The sequence below is a fragment of the Camellia sinensis genome, unplaced genomic scaffold (genome assembly GCF_055761805.1).
Source record: "Camellia sinensis isolate YWXY unplaced genomic scaffold, ASM5576180v1 Unanchor6, whole genome shotgun sequence".
NCBI classification, from domain to species: Eukaryota; Viridiplantae; Streptophyta; class Magnoliopsida; order Ericales; family Theaceae; genus Camellia; species Camellia sinensis.
The window spans coordinates 7850995-7870576 of NW_028129474.1; positions in this window are offsets into that span (position 1 = coordinate 7850995).

Here is a 19582-nt window from a genome sequence, read left to right on the forward strand (position 1 = left end):
AGATATGTAATTATGTTGTTTACTTGCCATTTATCATGCATTAGGGCTTAAACACTCGGACACTTATTCGGACCCTTTTGCATGATGCCAGATATGTAATTATGGTGTTTATTTGCCATTTGTCGTGCATTAGGCTTTAAAAACTTGGACACTTATTCGGACCCTCTTGCACGGTGGCAGATATGTAATTTTGGTATTTACTTGCCATTTCTCATGCATTAGGGTTTAAACACTCGAACATTTATTCGGACCCTCTTGCACAATGGCAGAAATGTAATTATGGTGTTTATTTGCCGTTTCTCATGCATTAGGGTTTAAAGACTCGAACACTTATTCGGACCCTCTAGCATGATGGCAGATATGTAATTATGGTGTTTACTTGCCATTTCTCATGCATTAGGGTTTAAACACTCGGACACTTATTCTGACCCTCTTGCATGAGGGCAGATATGTAATTATGGTTTTTACTTGCCATTTCTCATGCATTAGGGTTTAAACACTCAGATACTTATTCGGACCCTTTTGCATGATTGCAGATGTGTAATTGTGGTGTTTATTTGCCATTTCTCTTGTATTAGGGTATAAATACTCGGACACTTATTCAGACCGTCTTACATGATGGCAGATATGTAATTATGGTGTTTATTTGCCATTTCTCCTGCATTAGGGTTTGAGCACTCGGACACAAATTCGGACCCTCTTGCATGATGACCGATATGTAATTATGGTGTTTACTTGCCAATTCTCAAGCATTACGGTTTAAACACTCAGACACTTATTTGGCCCCTCTTGCATGATGGCAGATATGTAATTATGTTGTTTACTCGCCGTTTCTCATGCATTAGGGCTTAAACACTCGGACACTTATTCAGACCCTCTTGCATGATGGCAGATATGTAATTATGGGGTTTATTTACCATTTCTCATGCATTAGGTTTTAAACACTCGGACATTTATTCGGACCCCCTTGCGTGATGGCAGATATGTAATTATGGTGTTTATTTGCCATTTCCCATGCATTACGGTTTAAACACTCAGACACTTATCCGGACCCTCTTGCATGATAGCAGATATGTAGTTTTGGTGTTTACTTGCCATTTCCCATGCATTAGGGTTTAAACACTCGGACACTTATTCGGACCCTCTTGCATGATGGCAGATATGTAATTATGGTGTTTATTTGCCATTTCTCTTGCATTAGGGTATAAATACTCGGACACTTATTCAGACACGCTTGCATGATGGCAGATATGTAATTACGGTGTTTACTTGCCATTCCTCATGCATTAAGGCTTAAACACTCGGACACTTATTCTGACCCTCACGGATAATGACAGATATGTAATTATGGTGTTTACTTGCCATTTCTCTTGCATTAGGGTATAAATACTCGGACATTTATTCACACCCTCTTGCATGATGGCAGATATGTAATTATGGTGTTAATTGCCATTTGTCACGCATTAGGTCTTAAACACTCGGACACTTATTCGAACCCTTTTGCATGGTGGCAGATATGAAATTATGGTGTTTATTTGCCATTTCTCATGCGTTAGGGTTTAAACACTCGGACACTTATTCGGACCCTCTTGCATGATGGCAGATATGTAATTATGGTGTTTTCTTGCCATTTCTCATGCATTATGGTTTAAACACTCGGACACTTATTTGGACCCTCTTGCATGAAGGCATATATGTGATTATGTTGTTTACTTGCCACTTCTCATGCATTAGGGCTTAAACACTTCTACACTTATTCGGACCCTCTTGCATGATGGCAGATATGTAATTATGGTCTTTATTTGCCATTTCTCAAGCAATAGGGTTTATACGCTCGGGCATTTATTCGGACCTTCTTGCATGATGGCAGATATGTGATTATGGTGTTTACTTGCCATTTTTCATGCATTAGGGTTTAAACACTTGGACACTTATTTGGACCCTCTTGCATGATGGCAGATCTGTAATTATGTTGTTTACTTGCCATTTCTCATGCTTTAGGGCTTAAACACTCGGACACTTATTCGGACCCTTTTGCACGATGCCAGATATGTAATTACGGTGTTTATTTCCCATTTGTCATGCATTCGGCTTTAAACACTTGGACACTTATTCAGACCCTCTTGCATGATGGCAGATATGTAATTATGGCATTTTCTTGCCATTTAATATGCATTAGGGTTTAAACACTCGGACACTTATTCGGACCCTCTTGCACAATGGCAGATATGTAATTATGGTGTTTATTTGTCATTTCTCATGCATTAGGGTTGAAATAGTCGAACATTTATTCGGACCCTGTAGCATGATGGCAGATATGTAATTATGGTGTTTACTTGCCATTTCTCATGCATTAGGGTTTAAACACTCGGACACTTATTCCGACCCTCTTGCATGAGGGCAGATATGAAATTACGGTTTTTATTTGCCATTTCTCATGCATTAGGGTTTAAACACTCAGACACTTATTCGGACCCTCTTGCAGGAGTGCAGATGTGTAATTGTGGTGTTTATTTGAGATTTCTCTTGCATTAGGGTATAAATACTCGGACACTGATTCAAACCCTCTTGCATGGTGGCAGATATGTAATTATGATGTTTATTTGCCATTTCTCCAGCATTAGGGTTTAAACACTCGGACACTTATTCGGACCCTCTTGCATTATGACAGATATGTAATTATGGTGTTTACTTGCCAATTCTCAAGCATTATGATTTAAACACTCGGACATTTATTTGGACCCTCTTGCATGATGGCAGATATGTAATTATGTTGTTTACTCGCCATTTCTCATGCATTAGCGCTTAAACACTCGGACACTTATTCAGACCCTCTTGCATGATGGCAGATATGTAATTATGGGGTTTATTTACCATTTCTCATGCATTAGGTTTTAAACACTCGGACATTTATTCGGACCCCCTTGCGTGATGGCAGATATGTAATTATGGTGTTTATTTGCCATTTCCCATGCATTACGGTTTAAACACTCAGACACTTATCCGGACCCTCTTGCATGATAGCAGATATGTAGTTATGGTGTTTACTTGCCATTTCCCATGCATTAGGGTTTAAACACTCGGACACTTATTCGGACCCTCTTGCTTGATGGCACATATGTAATTATGGTGTTTATTTGCCATTTCTCTTGCATTAGGGTATAAATACTCGGACACTTATTGAGACACGCTTGCATGATGGCAGATATGTAATTACGGTGTTTACTTGCCATTCCTCATGCATTAAGGCTTAAACACTCGGACACTTATTTTGACCCTCACGGATGATGACAGATATGTAATTATGGTGTTTACTTGCCATTTCTCTTGCATTAGGGTATAAATACTCCGATATTTATTCACACCCTCTTGCATGATGGCAGATATGTAATTATGTTGTTTACTTGCCATTTGTCACGCATTAGGTCTTAAACACTCGGACACTTATTCGAACCCTCTTGCATGGTGGCAGATATGAAATTATGGTGTTTATTTGCCATTTCTCATGCGTTAGGGTTTAAACACTCGGACACTTATTCGGACCCTCTTGCATGATGGCAGATATGTAATTATGGTGTTTTCTTGCCATTTCTCATGCATTATGGTTTAAACACTCGGACACTTATTTGGACCCTCTTTCATAAAGGCATATATGTGATTATGTTGTTTACTTGCCACTTCTCATGCATTAGGGCTTAAACACTTCTACACTTATTCGGACCCTCTTGCATGATGGCAGATATGTAATTATGGTCTTTATTTGCCATTTCTCAAGCAATAGGGTTTATACGCTCGGGCATTTATTCGGACCTTCTTGCATGATGGCAGATATGTGATTATGGTGTTTACTTGCCATTTTTCATGCATTAGGGTTTAAACACTCGGACACTTATTTGGACCCTCTTGCATGATGGCAGATATGTAATTATGTTGTTTACTTGCCATTTCTCATGCTTTAGGGCTTAAACACTCGGACACTTATTCGGACCCTTTTGCACGATGCCAGATATGTAATTACGGTGTTTATTTCCCATTTGTCATGCACTCGGCTTTAAACACTTGGACACTTATTCAGACCCTCTTGCATGATGGCAGATATGTAATTATGGTGTTTTCTTGCCATTTCTCATGCATTAGGGTTTAAACACTCGGACACTTATTCGGACCCTCTTGCACAATGGCAGATATGTAATTATGGTGTTTATTTGTCATTTCTCATGCATTAGGGTTGAAATAGTTGAACATTTATTCGGACCCTGTAGCATGATGGCAGATATGTAATAATGGTGTTTACTTGCCATTTCTCATGCATTAGGGTTTAAACACTCGGACACTTATTCCGACCCTCTTGCATGAGGGCAAATATGAAATTACGGTTTTTATTTGCCATTTCTCATGCATTAGGGTTTAAACACTCAGACACTTATTCGGACCCTCTTGCAGGATTGCAGATGTGTAATTGTGGTGTTTATTTGCCATTTCTCTTGCATTAGGGTATAAATACTCGGACACTGATTCAAACCCTCTTGCATGGTGGCAGATATGTAATTATGGTGTTTATTTGCCATTTCTCCGGCATTAGGGTTTAAACACTCGGACACTTATTCGGACCCTCTTGCATTATGACAGATATGTAATTATGGTGTTTACTTGCAATTCTCAAGCATTAGGATTTAAACACTCGGACATTTATTTGGACCCTCTTGCATGATGGCAGATATGTAATTATGTTGTTTACTCGCCATTTCTCATGCATTAGGGCTTAAACACTCGGACAGTTATTCAGACCCTCTTGCATTATGGCAGATATGTAATTATGGGGTTTATTTACCATTTCTCATGCATTAGGTTTTAAACACTCGGACATTTATTCGGACCCCCTTGCGTGATGGCAGATATGTAATTATGGTGTTTATTTGCCATTTCCCATGCATTACGGTTTAAACACTCAGACACTTATCCGGACCCTCTTGTATGATAGCAGATATGTAGTTTTGGTGTTTACTTGCCATTTCCCATGCATTAGGGTTTAAACACTCGGACACTTATTCGGACCCTCTTGCATGATGGCAGATATGTAATTATGGTGTTTATTTGCCATTTCTCTTGCATTAGGGTATAAATACTCGGACACTTATTCAGACACGCTTGCATGATGGCAGATATGTAATTACGGTGTTTACTTGCCATTCCTCATGCATTAAGGCTTAAACACTCAGACACTTATTCTGACCCTCACGGATGATGACAGATATGTAATTATGGTGTTTACTTGCCATTTCTCTTGCATTAGGGTATAAATACTCGGACATTTATTCACACCCTCTTGCATGATGGGAGATATGTAATTATGGTGTTTACTTGCCATTTGTCACGCATTAGGTCTTAAACACTCGGACACTTATTCGAACCCTCTTGCATGGTGGCAGATATGAAATTATGGTGTTTATTTGCCATTTCTCATGCGTTAGGGTTTAAACACTCGGACACTTATTCGGACCCTCTTGCATGATGGCAGATATGTAATTATGGTGTTTTCTTGCCATTTCTCATGCATTATGGTTTAAACACTCGGACACTTATTTGGACCCTCTTGCATGAAGGCATATATGTGATTATGTTGTTTACTTGCCACTTCTCATGCATTAGGGCTTAAACACTTCTACACTTATTCGGACCCTCTTGCATGATGGCAGATATGTAATTATGGTCTTTATTTGCCATTTCTCAAGCAATAGGGTTTATACGCTCGGGCATTTATTCGGACCTTCTTGCATGATGGCAGATATGTGATTATGGTGTTTACTTGCCATTTTTCATGCATTAGGGTTTAAACACTTGGACACTTATTTGGACCCTCTTGCATGATGGCAGATCTGTAATTATGTTGTTTACTTGCCATTTCTCATGCTTTAGGGCTTAAACACTCGGACACTTATTCGGATCCTTTTGCACGATGCCAGATATGTAATTACGGTGTTTATTTCCCATTTGTCATGCATTCGGCTTTAAACACTTGGACACTTATTCAGACCCTCTTCCATGATGGCAGATATGTAATTATGGTGTTTTCTTGCCACTTCTCATGCATTAGGGTTTAAACACTCGGACACTTATTCGGACCCTCTTGCACAATGGCAGATATGTAATTATGGTGTTTATTTGTCATTTCTCATGCATTAGGGTTGAAATAGTCGAACATTTATTCGGACCCTGTAGCATGATGGCAAATATGTAATTATGGTGTTTACTTGCCATTTCTCATGCATTAGGGTTTAAACACTCGGACACTTATTCCGACCCTCTTTCATGAGGGCAGATATGAAATTACGGTTTTTATTTGCCATTTCTCATGCATTAGGGTTTAAACACTCAGACAGTTATTCGGACCCTCTTGCAGGATTGCAGATGTGTAATTGTGGTGTTTATTTGCGATTTCTCTTGCATTAGGGTATAAATACTCGGACACTGATTCAAACCCTCTTGCATGGTGGCAGATATGTAATTGTGGTGTTTATTTGCCATTTCTCCGGCATTAGGGTTTAAACACTCGGACACTTATTCGGACCCTCTTGCATTATGACAGATATGTAATTATGGTGTTTACTTGCCAATTCTCAAGCATTAGGATTTAAACACTCGGACATTTATTTGGACCCTCTTGCATCATGGCAGATATGTAATTATGTTGTTTACTCGCCATTTCTCATGCATTAGGGCTTAAACACTCGGACACTTATTCAGACCCTCTTGCATGATGGCAGATATGTAATTATGGGGTTTATTTACCATTTCTCATGCATTAGGTTTTAAACACTCGGACATTTATTCGGACCCCCTTGCGTGATGGCAGATATGTAATTATGGTGTTTATTTGCCATTTCCCATGCATTACGGTTTAAACACTCAGACACTTATCCGGACCCTCTTGTATGATAGCAGATATGTAGTTTTGGTGTTTACTTCCCATTTCCCATGCATTAGGGTTTAAACACTCGGACACTTATTCGGACCCTCTTGCATGATGGCAGATATGTAATTATGGTGTTTATTTGCCATTTCTCTTGCATTAGGGTATAAATACTCGGACACTTATTCAGACACGCTTGCATGATGGCAGATATGTAATTACGGTGTTTACTTGCCATTCCTCATGCATTAAGGCTTAAACACTCAGACACTTATTCTGACCCTCACGGATGATGACAGATATGTAATTATGGTGTTTACTTGCCATTTCTCTTGCATTAGGGTATAAATACTCGGACATTTATTCACACCCTCTTGCATGATGGCAGATATGTAATTATGGTGTTTACTTTCCATTTGTCACGCATTTGGTCTTAAACACTCGGACACTTATTCGAACCCTCTTGCATGGTGGCAGATATGAAATTATGGTGTTTATTTGCCATTTCTCATGCGTTAGGGTTTAAACACTCGGACACTTATTCGGACCCTCTTGCATGATGGCAGATATGTAATTATGGTGTTTTCTTGCCATTTCTCATGCATTATGGTTTAAACACTCGGACACTTATTTGGACCCTCTTGCATGAAGGCATATATGTGATTATGTTGTTTACTTGCCACTTCTCATGCATTAGGGCTTAAACACTTCTACACTTATTCGGACCCTCTTGCATGATGGCAGATATGTAATTATGGTCTTTATTTGCCATTTCTCAAGCAATAGGGTTTATACGCTCGGGCATTTATTCGGACCTTCTTGCATGATGGCAGATATGTGATTATGGTGTCCACTTGCCATTTTTCATGCATTAGGGTTTAAACACTTGGACACTTATTTGGACCCTCTTGCATGATGGCAGATTTGTAATTATGTTGTTTACTTGCCATTTCTCATGCTTTAGGGCTTAAACACTCGAACACTTATTCGGACCCTTTTGCATGATGCCAGATATGTAATTACGGTGTTTATTTCCCATTTGTCATGCATTCGGCTTTAAACACTTGGACACTTATTCAGACCCTCTTGCATGATGGCAGATATGTAATTATAGTGTTTTCTTGCCACTTCTCATGCATTAGGGTTTAAACAATCGGACACTTATTCGGACCCTCTTGCACAATGGCAGATATGTAATTATGGTGTTTATTTGTCATTTCTCATGCATTAGGGTTGAAATAGTCGAACATTTATTCGGACCCTGTAGCATGATGGCAGATATGTAATTATGGTGTTTACTTGCCATTTCTCATGCATTAGGGTTTAAACACTCGGACACTTATTCCGACTCTCTTTCATGAGGGCAGATATGAAATTACGGTTTTTATTTGCCATTTCTCATGCATTAGGGTTTAAACACTCAGACAGTTATTCGGACCCTCTTGCAGGATTGCAGATGTGTAATTGTGGTGTTTATTTGCGATTTCTCTTGCATTAGGGTATAAATACTCGGACACTGATTCAAACCCTCTTGCATGGTGGCAGATATGTAATTATGGTGTTTATTTGCCATTTCTCTGGCATTAGGGTTTAAACACTCGGACACTTATTCGGACCCTCTTGCATTATGACAGATATGTAATTATGGTGTTTACTTGCCAATTCTCAAGCATTAGGATTTAAACACTCGGACATTTATTTGGACCCTCTTGCATGATGGCAGATATGTAATTATGTTGTTTACTCGCCATTTCTCATGCATTAGGGCTTAAACACTCGGACACTTATTCAGACCCTCTTGCATGATGGCAGATATGTAATTATGGGGTTTATTTACCATTTCTCATGCATTAGGTTTTAAACACTCGGACATTTATTCGGACCCCCTTGCCTGATGGAAGATATGTAATTATGGTGTTTATTTGCCATTTCCCATGCATTACGGTTTAAACACTCTGACACTTATCCGGACCCTCTTGCTTGATAGCAGATATGTAGTTATGGTGTTTACTTGCCATTTCCCATGCATTAGGGTTTAAACACTCGGACACTTATTCGGACCCTCTTGCATGATGGCACTTATGTAATTATGGTGTTTATTTGCCATTTCTCTTGCATTAGGGTATAAATACTCGGACACTTATTCAGACACGCTTGAATGATGGCAGATATGTAGTTACGGTGTTTACTTGCCATTCCTCATGCATTAAGGCTTAAACACTCGGACACTTATTCTGACCCTCACGGATGATGACAGATATGTAATTATGGTGTTTACTTGCCATTTCTCTTGCATTAGGGTATAAATACTCGGACATTTATTCACACCCTCTTGCATGATGGCAGATATGTAATTATGGTGTTTACTTGCCATTTGTCACGCATTAGGTCTTAAACACTCGGACACTTATTCGAACCCTCTTGCATGGTGGCAGATATGAAATTATGGTGTTTATTTGCCATTTCTCATGCGTTAGGGTTTAAACACTCGGACACTTATTCGGACCCTCATGCATGATGGCAGATATGTAATTATGGTGTTTTCTTGCCATTTCTCATGCATTATGGTTTAAACACTCGGACACTTATTTGGACCCTCTTGCATGAAGGCATATATGTGATTATGTTGTTTACTTGCCACTTCTCATGCATTAGGGCTTAAACACTTCTACACTTATTCGGACCCTCTTGCATGATGGCAGATATGTAATTATGGTCTTTATTTGCCATTTCTCAAGCAATAGGGTTTATACGCTCGGGCATTTATTCGGACCTTCTTGCATGATGGCAGATATGTGATTATGGTGTTTACTTGCCATTTTTCATGCATTAGGGTTTAAACACTCGGACACTTATTTGGACCCTCTTGCATGATGGCAGATATGTAATTATGTTGTTTACTTGCCATTTCTCATGCTTTAGGGCTTAAACACTCGGACACTTATTCGGACCCTTTTGCACGATGCCAGATATGTAATTACGGTGTTTATTTCCCATTTGTCATGCATTCGGCTTTAAACACTTGGACACTTATTCAGACCCTCTTGCATGATGGCAGATATGTAATTATGGTGTTTTCTTGCCATTTCTCATGCATTAGGGTTTAAACACTCGGACACTTATTCGGACCCTCTTGCACAATGGCAGATATGTAATTATGGTGTTTATTTGTCATTTCTCATGCATTAGGGTTGAAATAGTCGAACATTTATTCGGACCCTGTAGCATGATGGCAGATATGTAATTATGGTGTTTACTTGCCATTTCTCATGCATTAGGGTTTAAACACTCGGACACTTATTCCGACCCTCTTGCATGAGGGCAGATATGAAATTACGGTTTTTATTTGCCATTTCTCATGCATTAGGGTTTAAACACTCAGACACTTATTCGGACCCTCTTGCAGGATTGCAGATGTGTAATTGTGGTGTTTATTTGCCATTTCTCTTGCATTAGGGTATAAATACTCGGACACTGATTCAAACCCTCTTGCATGGTGGCAGATATGTAATTATGATGTTTATTTGCCATTTCTCCGGCATTAGGGTTTAAACACTCGGACACTTATTCGGACCCTCTTGCATTATGACAGATATGTAATTATGGTGTTTACTTGCCAATTCTCAAGCATTAGGATTTAAACACTCGGACATTTATTTGGATCCTCTTGCATGATGGCAGATATGTAATTATATTGTTTACTTGCCATTTCTCATGCATTAGGGCTTAAACACTCGGACACTTATTCAGACCCTCTTGCATGATGGCAGATATGTAATTATGGTGTTTATTTGCCATTTCTCATGCATTGGGGTTTAAACACTCGGACATTTATTCGGACCCCCTTGCATGATGGCAGATATGTAATTATGGTGTTTATTTGCCATTTCCCATGCATTACGGTTTAAAAGCTCGGACACTTATTCGGACCCTCTTGCAAGATTGCAGATATGTAGTTATGGTGTTTACTTGCCATTTCCCATGCATTAGGGTTTAAACACTCGGACACTTATTCGGACCCTCTTCCATGATGGCAGATATGTAATTATGGCAATTATTTCCCATTTCTCTTGCATTAGGGTATAAATACTCGGACACTTATTCAGACCCTCTTGTATGATTGCAGATATGTAATTATGGTGTTTACTTGCCATTTCTCATGCATTAGGGCTTAAACACTCAGACACTTATTCGGACCCTTTTGCATAGTGGCAGATATGTAATTATGGTGTTTATTTTCCATTCCTCATGCATTAGGGTTTAAACACTCGGACAGTTATTCGGACCCTCTTGCATGATGGCAGATATGTAATTATGTTGTTTACTTGCCATTTCTCAAGCATTACGGTTTAAACAGTCGGACACTTATTCGGACCCCCTTGCATCAAGGCAGATATGTAATTATGGTGTTTATTTGCCATTTCCCATGCATTAAGGTTTAAAAGATCGGACACTTATTCGGACCCTCATGCATGATAGCAGATATATAGTTATGGTGTTTACTTGCCATTTCCCATGCATTAGGGTTTAAACACTCGGACACTTATTCGGACCCTCTTGCATGATGGCAGATATGTAATTATGGTGTTTATTTGCCATTTCTCTTGCATTGGGGTATAACTACTCGGACACTTATTCAGACCCTCTCGCATGATGACAGATATGTAATTATGGTGTTTACTTGCCATTTCTCATGCATTAGGGCTTAAACACTCGGACACTTATTCGAACCCTCTTACATGATGGCAGATATGTAATTATGGTGTTTATTTTCCATTTCTCATGCATTAGGGTTTAAACACTCGGACACTTATTTGGACGCTCTTGCGTGATGGCAGATATGTAATTATGTTGTTTACTTGCCATTTCTCATGCATTAGGGTTTAAACACTTGGACACTTATTTGGACCCTCTTGCATGATGGCAGATATGTAATTATGTTGTTTACATGCCATTTCTCATGCATTACGGTTTAAACACTCGGACACTTATTCGGACCCTCTTGCATGATGGCAGATATGTAATTATGGTGTTTATTTTCCATTTCTCATGCATTAGGGTTTAAACACTCGGACATTTATTCAGACCCTCTTGCATGATGGCAGATATGTAATTACGGTGATTATTTGCCGATTCCCATGCATTACGGTTTAAACACTCGGACAATTATTCGGACCGTCTTGCATGATGGCAGATATGTAATTATGGTGTTTATTTTCCATTTCTCATGTATTAGGTTTTAAACTCCTGGACACTTATTCGGACCCTCTTGCATGATGGCAGATATGTAATTATGGTGTTTACTTGCCACTTCTCATGCATTGGGGCTTAAACACTCGGACACTTATTCGGACCCTCTTGCGTGATGGTAGATATGTAGTTCTGGTGTTTACTTGCCATTTCCCATGCATTAGGACTTAAACACTCGGACACCTATTCGGACCCTCTTCCATGATGGCTGTTATGAAATTATGGTGTTTACTTGCCGTTTCTCATGCATTAGGTTTTAAACACTCGGACACTTATTCCGACCCTCTTGCACGATGGCAGATATGTAATTATGGTGTTTATTTCCCACTTCTCATGCATTAGGGTTTAAATACTAGGACACTTATTCGGACCCTCATGCTTGATGGCAGATATGTAATTATGGTGTTCACTTACCATTTCTCATGCATTAGGGTTTAAACACGCGGACACTTATTCCGACCCTCTTGCATGAGGGCAGATATGTAATTGTGGTGTTTACTTGCCATTTCTCATGCATTAGGGTTGAAACACTCGGACACTTATTCGGACCCTCTTGTGTGATGGCAGATATGTAATTATGGTGTTTATTTGCCAATTCTCATGCATTAGGGTTTAAACACTCGAACACTTATTCGGACCCTCTTGCACAATGGCAGATATGTAATTATGGTGTTTATTTGCCATTTCTCATGCATTTGGGTTTAAACACTCTGACACTTATTCGGACCCTTATGCATGATGGCAGATATGTAATTATGGTGTTTATTTGCTATTTCTCTTGCATTAGTGTTTAAACACTTGGACATTTATTCTGACCCTCTTGCATGGTGGCAGATATGTAATTACGGTGTTTATTTGCCGTTTCCCATTCAATACGGTTTAAACACTCGGACACTTATTCGGACCCTCTTGCATGATGCCAGATATGTAGTTATGGTGCTTACTTGCCATTTCCCATGCATTAGGGCTTAAACACTCGGACACTTATTCGGACCCTCTTGCATGATGGCAGATATGTAATTATGCTGTTTACTTGCCATTTCCCATCAATTATGGCTTAAACACTCGGACACTTATTCCGACCCTCTTGCATGAGGGCAGATATGAAATTACGGTTTTTATTTGCCATTTCTCATGCATTAGGGTTTAAACACTCAGACACTTATTCGGACCCTCTTGCAGGATTGCAGTTGTGTAATTGTGGTGTTTATTTGCCATTTCTCTCGCATTAGGGTATAAATACTCGGACACTGATTCAAACCCTCTTGCATGGTGGCAGATATGTAATTATGGTGTTTATTTGCCATTTCTCCGGCATTAGGGATTAAACACTCGGACACTTATTCGGACCCTCTTGCATGATGACAGATATGTAATTATGGTCTTTACTTGGCAATTCTCAAGCATTAGGATTTAAACACTCGGACATTTATTCGGACCCTCTTGCATGATGGCAGATATGTAATTATGCTGTTTACTTGCCATTTCCCATCAATTAGGGCTTAAACACTCGGACACTTATTCGGACCCTCTTGCATGATGGCAGATATGTAATTATGGTGTTTACTTGTCATTTCTCATGCATTTGGGCTTAAATACTCGGACACTTATTCGATCCCTCTTGCACGGTGGCAGATATGTAATTGTGGTGTCTATTTGCCATTTCTCATACATTTGGGTTGAAACACTAGGACACTAATTCGGACCCTCTTGCATGGTGACAGATACATAATTATGGTGTTTCCTTTCCATTTCTCATGCATTATGGCTTAAACAATCGGACACTTATTCGGACCCTCCTGCATGATGGCTGATATGTAATTATGGTGTTTATTTGCCATTTCTCATGCATTAGGGTTTAAACACTCGGACACTTATTCGGACCCTCTTGCATGATGGCAGATATGAAATTATGGTGTTTACTTGCCATTTCTCATGCATTAGGGTTTAAACACTCGAACACTTATTCGGACCCTCTTGCACGATGGCAGATATGTAATTATGGTGTTTATTTCCAACTTCTCATGCATTAGGGTTTAAATACTGGGACACTTATTCAGACCCTCTTGCATGATGGCAGATATGTAATTATGGTGTGTACTTGCCATTTCTCATGCAGTAGGGTTTAAACACGCGGACACTTATTCCGACCCTCTTGCATCAGGCCAGATATGTAATTATGCTGTTTACTTGCCGTTTCTCATGCATTAGGGTTTAAACACTCGGACACTTATTCGGACCCTCTTGCATGATGACAGATATGTAATTATGGTGTTTATTTGCAAATTCTCTTACATTCGGGTATAAATACTCGGACACTTATTCAGGCCCTCTTGCATGATGGCATATATGTAATTATGGTGTTTATTTGCCATTTCTCCTGCATTAGGGTTTAAACACTCGGACACTTATTAGGACCCTCCTGCATGATGACTGATATGAAATTATGGTGTTTACTTGCCAATTCTCAAGCATTAGGGTTAAAGACTCGGACACTTATTTGGACCGTCTTGCATGATGGCAGATATGTAATTATGCTGTTTACTTGCCATTTCTCATGCATTAGGGCTTAAACACTCGGACACTTATTCGGACCTTCTTGCATGATGGCAGATATGTAATTATGGTGTTTATTTGCCATTTCTCATGCATTAGTGTTTAAACACTCGGACATTTATTCGGTCCCCCTTGCATGGTGGCAGATATGTAATTATGATGTTTATTTTCCATTTCCCATGCATTGCGGTTTATACAATCGTACACTTATTCGGACCCTCTTGCATGATAGCAGAGATGTAGTTATGGTGTTTACTTGCCATTTCTCATGCATTAGGGTTTAAACACTCGGACACTTATTTGGACCCTCTTGCATGATGGCAGATATGAAATTATGGGGTTTACTTGCCATTTCTCATGCATTAGGGTTTAAACACTTGGACACTTATTCGAACCCCCTTGCACGATGGCAGATATGTAATTATCGTGTTTATTTCCCACTTCTCATGCATTAGGGTTTAAAAACTCGGACACTTATTCGGAGCCTCTTGCATGATGGCAGATATGTAATTATGGTGTTTATTTGCCATTTGTCTTGCATTAGGGTATAAATACTCGGACAATTTTTCAGACCCTCTTGCATGATAGCGGATATGTAATTATCGTGTTTACTTGCCATTTGTCATGCATTAGGGCTTAAACACTCGGACACTTATTCGGACCCTCTTGCATGGTGGCAGATATGTAATTATGGTGTTTATTTGCCATTTCTCATGCATTTGGGTTTAAACACACGGACACTTATTCGGACCCTCTTGCATGATGGCAGATATGTAATTATGGTGCTTACTTGCCATTTCTCATGCATTATGGTTTAAACGCTCGGACATTTATTTGGACCCTCTTGCATGGTGGCAGATATGTAATTATGTTGTTTTTACTCGCCATTTCTCATGCATTAGGGCTTAAACACTCGGACACATATTTGGACCATCTTGCATGATGGCAGATGTGTAATTATGGTCTTTGTTTGCCATTTCTCAGGCATTAGGGTTTATAGACTCGGACATTTATTCGGACCCTCTTGCATGATGACAGAGATGTAATTATGGTGTTTACTTGCCATTTCTCGTACATTAGGGTTTAAACACTAGAACACTTATTTGGACCCTCTTGCATGGTGGCAGATATGTAATTAGGTTGTTTACTTGCCATTTCTCATGCATTAGGGCTTAAACACTCGGACACTTATTCGGACCCTTTTGCATGATGCCAGATATGTAATTAGGGTGTTGATTTGCCATTTGTCATGCATTAGGATTTAAACACTTGGACACTTATTCGGACCCTCTTGCATGATGGCAGATATGTAATTATGGTGTTTACTTGCCATTTCTCATGCATTAGGGTTTAAATACTCGAACACTTATTCGGACCCTCTACCATGATGGCAGATATGTAATTATGGTGTTTACTTGCCATTTCTCATGGATTAGGGTTTAAACACTCGGACACTGATTCTGACCCTCTTGCATGAGGGCAGATATGTAATTATGGTTTTTGTTTGCCATTTCTCATGCATTAGGGTTTAAACGCTCCGACACTTATTTGGACCCTCTTGCATGATTGCAGATGTGTAATTGTGGTGTTTATTTGCTATTTCTCTTGCATTAGGGTATAAATACTCAGACACTTATTCAGACCCTCTTGCATGATGGCAGATAAGTAATTATGGTGTTTATTTGCCATTTCTCCTGCATTAGGGTTTAAACACTCGGACACTTATTCGGACCCTCTTGCTTGATGACAGATATGTAATTATGGTGTTTACTTGCCAATTCTCAAGCATTAGGGTTTAAACACTCGGACACTTATTTGGACCCTCTTGCATGATGGCAGATATGTAACTATGTTGTTTACTTGCCCTTTCTCATGCATCAGGGCTTAAACAATCGGACACATTTTCGGACCCTCTTGCATGATGGCAGATATGTAATTATGGTGTTCATTTGCCATTTCTCATGCATTAGGGTTTAAACACTCGGACATTTATTCGGACCCCCTTGCATGGTGGCAGATTTGTAATTATGGTGTTTATTTGCCATTTCCCATGCATTACGGTTTAAACAATCGGACACTTATTCGGACCCTCTTGCATGATAGCAGATATTTAGTTATCGTGTTTACTTGCCATTTCTCATGCATTAGGGCCTAAACACTCGGACACTTATTTGGACCCTCTTGTATGATGGTAGATATGTAATTATGTTGTTTACTTGCCATTTCTCATGCATTACGGCTTAAACACTCGGACACTTATTCGGACCCTTTTGCATGATGCCAGATATGTAATTATGGTGTTTATTTTCCATTTCTCATGCATTAGGGTTTAAATACTCGAACACTTATTCGGACCCTCTAGCATGATGGCAGATATGTAATTATGGTGTTTACTTGCCATTTCTCATGCATTAGGGTTTGAACACTCGGACACTTATTCCGACCCTCTTGCATGAGGACAGATATGCAATTATGGTTTTTACTTGCCATTTCTCATGCATTAGGGTTTAAACACTCAGATACTTATTCGGACCCTTTTGCATGATTGCAGATGTGTAATTGTGGTGTTTATTTGCCATTTCTCTTGTATTAGGGTATAAATACTCGGACACTTGTTCAGACCCTCTTACATGATGGCAGATATGTAATTATGGTTTTTATTTGCCATTTCTCCTGCATTAGGGTTTGAACACTCGGACACATATTCGGACCCTCTTGCATGATGACAGATATGTAATTATGGTGTTTATTTGCCAATTCTCAAGCATTAGGGTTTAAACACTCGGACATTTATTTGGACCCTCTTGCATGATGGCGGATATGTAATTATATTGTTTACTTGCCATTTCTCATGCATTACGGCTTAAACACTCGGACACTTATTCGGACCCCCTTGCATGATGGCAGATATGTAATTATGGTGTTTATTTGCCATTTCCCATGCATTACGGTTTAAAAGCTCGGACACTTATTCGGACCCTCTTGCAAGATATCAGATTTGTAGTTATGGTGTTTACTTGCCATTTCCCATGCATTAGGGTTTAAACACTCGGACACTTATTCGGACCCTCTTCCATGATGGAAGATATGTAATTATGGTATTTATTTGCCATTTCTCTTGCATTAGGGAATAAATACTCGGACACTTATTCAGACCCTCTTGTATGATGGGAGATATGTAATTATGGTGTTCACATGCCATTTCTCATGCATTAGGGCATAAACACTCGGACACTTATTCGGACCCTCTTGCATAGTGGCGGATATGTAATTATGGTGTTTATTTTCCATTCCTCATGCATTAGGGTTTAAACACTCGGGCAGTTATTCGGACCCTCTTGCATGATGGCAGATATGTAATTATGTTGTTTACTTGCCATTTCTCAAGCATTACGGTTTAAACAGTCGGACACTTATTCGGACCCTCTTGCATCAAGGTAGATGTGTAATTATGGTGTTTATTTGCCATTTCCCATGCACTAAGGTTTAAAAGATCGGACACTTATTCGGACCCTCATGCATGATAGCAGATATGTAGTTATGGTGTTTACTTGCCATTTCCCATGCATTATGGTTTAAACACTCGGACACTTATTCGGACCCTCCTGCATGATAGCAGATATTTAGTTATCGTGTTTACTTGCCATTTCTCATGCATTAGGGCTTAAACACTCGGACACTTATTTGGACCCTCTTGTATGATGGTAGATATGTAATTATGTTGTTTACTTGCCATTTCTCATGCATTACAGCTTAAACACTCGGACACTTATTCGGACCCTTTTGCATGATGCCAGATATGTAATTATGGTGTTTATTTGCCATTTCTCATGCGTTAGGGTTTAAATACTCGAACACTTATTCGGACCCTCTAGCATGATGGCAGATATGTAATTATGGTGTTTACTTGCCATTTCTCATGCATTAGGGTTTAAACATTCGGACACTTATTCCGACCCTCTTGCATGAGGACAGATATGCAATTATGGTTTTTACTTGCCATTTCTCATGCATTAGGGTTTAAACACTCAGATACTTATTCGGACCCTTTTGCATGATTGCAGATGTGTAATTGTGGTGTTTATTTGCCATTTCTCTTGTATTAAGGTATAAATACTCGGACACTTGTTCAGACCCTCTTACATGATGGCAGATATGTAATTATGGTGTTTATTTGCCATTTCTCCTGCATTAGGGTTTGAACACTCGGACACATATTCGGACCCTCTTGCATGATGACAGATATGTAATTATGGTGTTTATTTGCCAATTCTCAAGCATTAGGGTTTAAACACTCGGACATTTATTTGGACCCTCTTGCATGATGGCAGATATGTAATTATATTGTTTACTTGCCATTTCTCATGCATTACGGCTTAAACACTCGGACACTTATTCGGACCCCCTTGCATGATGGCAGATATGTAATTATGGTGTTTATTTGCCATTTCCCATGCATTACGGTTTAAAAGCTCGGACACTTATTCGGACCCTCTTGCAAGATATCAGATTTGTAGTTATGGTGTTTACTTGCCATTTCCCATGCATTAGGGTTTAAACACTCGGACACTTATTCGGACCCTCTTCCATGATGGCAGATATGTAATTATGGTATTTATTTGCCATTTCTCTTGCATTAGGGAATAAATACTCGGACACTTATTCAGACCCTCTTGTATGATGGCAGATATGTAATTATGGTGTTCACATGCCATTTCTCATGCATTAGGGCATAAACACTCGGACACTTATTCGGACCCTCTTGCATAGTGGCGGATATGTAATTATGGTGTTTATTTTCCATTCCTCATGCATTAGGGTTTAAACACTCGGACAGTTATTCGGACCCTCTTGCATGATGGCAGA